Source organism: Trematomus bernacchii, unplaced genomic scaffold, assembly GCF_902827165.1.
Source record: "Trematomus bernacchii unplaced genomic scaffold, fTreBer1.1, whole genome shotgun sequence".
In the NCBI taxonomy this organism is placed as follows: Eukaryota; Metazoa; Chordata; class Actinopteri; order Perciformes; family Nototheniidae; genus Trematomus; species Trematomus bernacchii.
In genome coordinates this window covers 1,149,597-1,155,596 of record NW_022988043.1, presented here as the reverse complement: position 1 = coordinate 1,155,596, position 6,000 = coordinate 1,149,597, and positions in this window count along the sequence as shown.

The window sequence follows — 6,000 nt, the reverse complement described above, 5'->3', positions numbered from 1 at the left end:
CCAATTGCTTTTAGCTTGTCAATCAGAATGGGGTGATTGACAGTGTCGAAAGCCTTTTGTAGGTCCAGCATCACCATGCCGCAGTATTTACCCTCGTCCACCTCTTGTTTGATGTGGTCGTTCAAATAAAGAAGGCATGTGTCAGTGGAGTGGGATGTTCTAAAGCCAGATTGAAATTCATAGATTAGTTTCTTTTCTGCGAGGTACTTTTCGACCTGTTCATATACTATTTTTTCCATGACTTTCGAGATGGAGGTAAGTATAGAAACAGGGCGGTAGTTGCCTGGGTCCAATTTGCTGCCCTTTTTGTGCAGGGGGGTTACTCTTGCAATTTTGAAGTCTTTGGGTACTTTTCCCTGTTTTATGGAGAGGTTAATTATGTGAGCTATGACTGGTGAGATGGCGGTTGCTGTGTCTCTGAGGAATTTGGAGGGGATATTGTCGTGGCCAGTGGCCTTGTTAGGTTTGAGGGCGCTCAGTTTAATGAGTACCTCTGCTGTTGTTACCCTTGCTAGACTGAAATCATCTTTGCGTACCCCTAGGTTTTTGTAGTAGGTCATGATGTGATCTACTCCAAAAAGCCCTGAGTGGGAGGGTAATTTATTTACAAGAGTTGTGGCTATGTTTGTGAAAAAAATGTTCAAGTACTTGGCCACATCCAGTTTGTCTGTGATGAGCCTGTTATCTGTCTTTATGTTTACGTTTGAAAATCTCGTTTTGAGTTTTTTACTGCAGCCAAGCTGGTTATTGAGTAATTTCCAAAGTTCACGGGGTTTATTTTTGTTTTCCTCAGTTTTGTCATTGATGAAATTCTTTTTGGCAGTTTTGATCATGGAGCTTACGTCATTTCTTAGTCTGTTTCTTTCAATTTTTAGTTCAGTCACGTGGGCCTGGAGTTCACTGCTCGTGCTTTTGGAAAGCATTGACTGACTTTTATGAAACTCAGAGCATTTTTTGTCTCTGGTTTTCATGGCGGTCAGTATGCCGGAGTGCATCCACGGCTCAGCGCGATTTTTTACCCTGGTTGTTCTTAGGGGGGCCAAATCATTGAGTATTGCAGAGAATTTGTTTTTGAAACCAAGCCATGTTTCTTCAACTTGTGTACCACTGAGCTCATCTGACCAGTCCAGGCTCTCCAGTTCTAGGTTAAAGGCCTCGCTAGAGTAGTTTTTGAGGTCTCTAGATATGACTGTTTTGTGACAGCCGGCCTTTTGTTTTAGCTTTTTGCGGGTACAGAATATCATATAATGATCACTTAAACCGCATGCTATAACCCCTTTACTGGAGATCCTGGACCTGTCAGAGGTCAGAATGAGATCAATGGTAGTTTGTGTTGTTTCACATACCCGGGTGGGTTGGGTGATTAGCTGGCTGAAGCCGTGCAGATCACAAATCCTACTGAAGGACTTGAAGACGGACGTGTCTTTACGTTGCATATCCGTGTTCCAGTCTCCAATAATAATTGTCTCTACATCCCCCACATCAGCCAAACACCCATCTAATGTATCATAAAAGTCACTCTGTTCCGGTGGTCTATAGATTGTCCCGACTATTACAGATTTAGCATTGTCAAAAAGAATTTCAACCCACACAGATTCAATATTTTCATGATGCAGGTCAGTACGGTTTTTGAAATTGGTGTCTTTATGTATGTACATGCAGACACCACCTCCATTCACGTTCCTGTCCCTTCTCACTACAAGATAATCTTCAATTTCAATCTCTGAATCTGTAATGGAATTGTCCAATTTGGTCTCAGAAAAGCATAATATGCTTGCCTTACCGTTCATGAACAGTTGCCTGAGTTCAGCCAGTTTGTGTCTCAGGCTGTTAGTGTTCAGATGAAAAATATGTAGTCCATTTTTGTTGTTTAAAATGCATAATGTCGTCAGCTTGAAGATATTTGTCTTTGTCCGTTACAGCAAACGGCTTGCGGCCTGCCGTGGTGCTTGGAGCGGTGGGGTGGTGGGGGGAGGGAGGCTCCGTTGTAGCTTTAGCCGTCGATATGCTAGCAGGGTGGCTAACAACATGGTGGATATTTGTTCCCTCGGATCTCGGTTTCTCTTCCTCTCGTCACTGCCTCATGCGTGTCTGTCTGCCGAGGCGTCCCCGGGGGAATGTCGAAGTCTCCGTTGATTCCTCGGTCTCCGCTGTCTCCATGGTCTCTGTTGTCGTCGCGTAGTTGTTGCTGTAGCGGAAGAGATGCTAGTTGTGATGCTAGTTGTGATGCTAGCTCCTCGAGCCTGCAGGAATGGCTTCTTGTCTGCACCGGGCCCGGATTCAGATGGATGTCTCCCGCTAACAATAAGACCAAGACGATCATACTTCTTCGGTCTAGTTTGCCTGACGGGGGGTAAGTACTTTCGCGTCGGGTTTGCAGTTAATAATGCATGAATGCTTGCACTTCCAAAAGCGAGGTGTTTCCTTTCCCAGCCGTTGAGAAGGTAAAAGTCATTGTGGTTCATTTTATCCCTGCTTTCACTACTCTCCTTCTCTAAGTGATGTTGCCTCATTGATGAGTTGAGGTAGGAGTCCATAATCCATATTGTCAGGAGGATGAAATATGTAAAAGATCGTGAGGAATAACCTCCAAAGCGGGAGCTCTCGAAAATGCGACCACTCATAGCGAAACCGGAAGGAGCCTTCAACACAACACCTCTAATGGCGTTGGTGGTGTTGTGTTGTTCAACACAACACCTCTAATGGCATTACATTGACGATTTAAAACAAAACGTAACTCTCTCAACTTGTAAGATAACGTTAAGTTAACTTACAACTTATAGCTGCATCACGTTTTTCAGGGGAAACACAAACTGCAGAAAACGTTAGCTGCTAACTGTTGTTAGCTAAGACAGCTAGCCTCCTAGCAAACGTAAGGTTAAGTTAACATTAACGTAACGTTGTAAGAAAGCAAAACTAACCTTCGAGAAAGCTTTTACTCTCAGACTTGGTGAAATTGTGTAGTGTTGCTTACCTCCAGAAGGACTTTTAGCGTGTTTCCCAGTAGACAGAGCTGTCAGAGCGGTGCCTCTCAGAAGAGCAGCCGCTGGGCGGAGTCACAGAAACGTTCAACTGATCTTCACTCCTCGACCGTTAGTGCCAGTCAAAACATACCGCTTTGTTTCAACAACTGCCGTCTCGCCGTTCCCCCGTGTCCCGCCCTCTCTGTCTGTCTGTGTCTATTTCAGTTTCGCTAGCAAGACTGCTGATAGACCAGCTTCACCAGCTTCACCAGCATATTAGACCAGCTAAAACCAGCATAGACCAGCATGACATCCATGCTGGGCTATGCTGGTTTAGCTGACCAGGCTGGTCTTGAACCAGCAAGAACAGCCTGGCCAGCTTGTCCAGCCTGGTAAACCAACTAAACCAGCCTAATGCTGCGTTCACACCGGACGCGATGCGAATATTCGCTTCGCTCTAATCGCTCCTATCGCATCGCTCTAAACGCTGGAGTTTCACCACGGCTGCCAGCTGTGTTTACTCGCATCATTCAAACAAGACGCGCTGGCTCGGGAGCTACAACTACAACAAATGAACATATTTTACCGTGATTAAATTGTAATACACGTTTCTAAATGATGCCGAAGTAACAACATACTGATACCGGTTAGTAACAACCATGAATTAATGCTCTGACAAGTCTGCAGACAAGACGGCAGGCAAAACACCTTTTAAAATGCTTGTTTTCTGAATGAAGATCGGGTCGATCAGGCTAAGCTAACGTTGTCTATGCTCATTCCACACTCATAACAACGGCCTACAGACATAAATAAAGCAGCGACTGTATTCGCCATGGCACAGACAGTCTGTGGTTTGTACTTGTTTAACTTTTGTCCAGTTTCTGAACAGATATGAGGAGCTGTGAGCTCTGTGTGCTAACTGCTAACAGCTAACGGCTGATGTTGTGTGGTTGAACGTCAGTGACGGCGGCTGAGATCTTCATCGCTGATTGGCTTCCGCGAGAACGCGTCACGTGAATTTGACGCTCGAGTTGAAAAGATTGAACTCTCGCGTTTAACGCGGCACCGTTCAATCGCCTCAATCGCGTGATTCGCGCCTCGTCCACCGCTTCATGCGCACCGTCGGAGCGAATTTGCGTCTGTCCGCGTCTCTGCATTGACTTTACATGTAATCGCGCCGCCCCCAAACATCGCATCGCGTCCGGTGTGAACGCAGCATAACACCAGCCTAAAACCAGCTAAAACCAGCTAAAACCAGCTAAAACCAGCAACCATCTTAACCCCATGACGTTTCACTCCGAGGTCAAGGAATAGACGATAGGGTTAGAACTTAGGAGCTGTTTTTTTGGAGTATTCGACCGCAACCTTAGCTCGCCAGTATGGCCCTTTTGCCGCTTTCACCCCTTTCATGCATGAATTATGAAAGCCTCACTCAGGATTTTTTTACCAAGTGTTTTTATTGCTCTTGGGGCATGAAAAACAAGATTTTAACTTTAGTTTATTTTTATCTAGTTCTTTCAAATTTTGAAAAATGTTTTATATGTCCACTCAGGTGGACAGTATCGTTAAAGTCTAAACTGAAAACCTGTACATTTGGAAAAAAAGATAAATAAAGATGTGCAAACTTAAAATTACATTATAATAACTTAAGTAGCCTATATTGATTTAAGGCCCAAAAAGATATTGCAAATGAAGTATTTTCAAGAAGAACAGTAGCAGTAACAGTATGAATTGTAGTTGAAATATAGCCAGTGATGCATGACGTCCACTTTAGTGGACAGGTGAATAATCATAATTTCCTGCAAACATAAAATCAATACTTTGACAATTTATGAATTATATGATTCCTTAGTTGTTACTTGATGTCACCAAATGTTTTATACCTGCAGGGAGCGCTTTCCATGAAAGGATTGGCAGGATATCGGCAGGTGACTTGGTCCATCTGGCTTTCTGTCGTTCATCTTGGTTTAGAGACATTTATCATGCACTTGCAGTGACTTTCCACTGAGTGGCAGTGTATGGGATGATGCAATAGGGTCCTATGTAGTGGCTGATGGTGCAACTATGCCATCAAAACCCATGCATATACAAGAAAACACCTTTTGAAAAGCTGTCCACTGTAGTAGCCTCGATGCGTGAAAGGGTTAAACTCAGCGCGCGAGGCCCTCACTAATTAAGCCCCAAACATTTTCGGATAGAGATTATACACCAGTGTCATGGAAAGGTTTAACAACATGAAATTGAGCTATAGACTTGTCAAATATAAAGTGCCACGTATGCTGTCAATGTAGAGGATTTAACCGATATTAACTTGTAACAACAACAAAGTAAGGAGCATTTACTTGGACGACATTCACTGAGTTGATTTCCAGAGCGTTAGCTAGCCATGTTAGCCACTAGAAGAAGAAAAAATGGTGTGGCTATTTGTGTCTACAGACGGGTACCTCAAATTATAATAAAAAATAAAACAGCTTAATAGGACTTACTGAAGCAGAGAGGAAAATGTTTGGGCAGACGGTGACTTATGTTGGTCAGCGCCATATACTGTAGATACTATAGAACATAGAGGGGCTCTGATGTTGGTCTGTTCTATCGCTGCGCGCACGGCAAAAATGGGGCTCCCTCCCACTTGATCGTGGCCTCTGACATGCGCATTAGGTCTACCAACCAAATCTCTTCTACCACAGGGGTTCCCAAAGTGGGGGTCGCGAGATGATTACAAAATTAAAATTGAAAATTAAAACAAATGAATTAATTTATTTTATCAATTTTTTATTATTATTATTATTATTATTATTAATAATAATAACGTGTGCATATACATTAACGTGTGCAATCGAAAGTGAAACTTAAGCCCGCTCCATTTCGGAGATATTCCCGCGAGAGTGCGGAAAACTTAAATTAATTCACTAACTTTTTTTTGTGATTTCCTACCTATTTAGGGTTAAAAAAAAAAAGACATCTTGCTATTTAGACTTTTTTTAATTTAATTTTTAATTTTTAAATGTTACAGTATGTCCACTGTAGAGGACGTCGG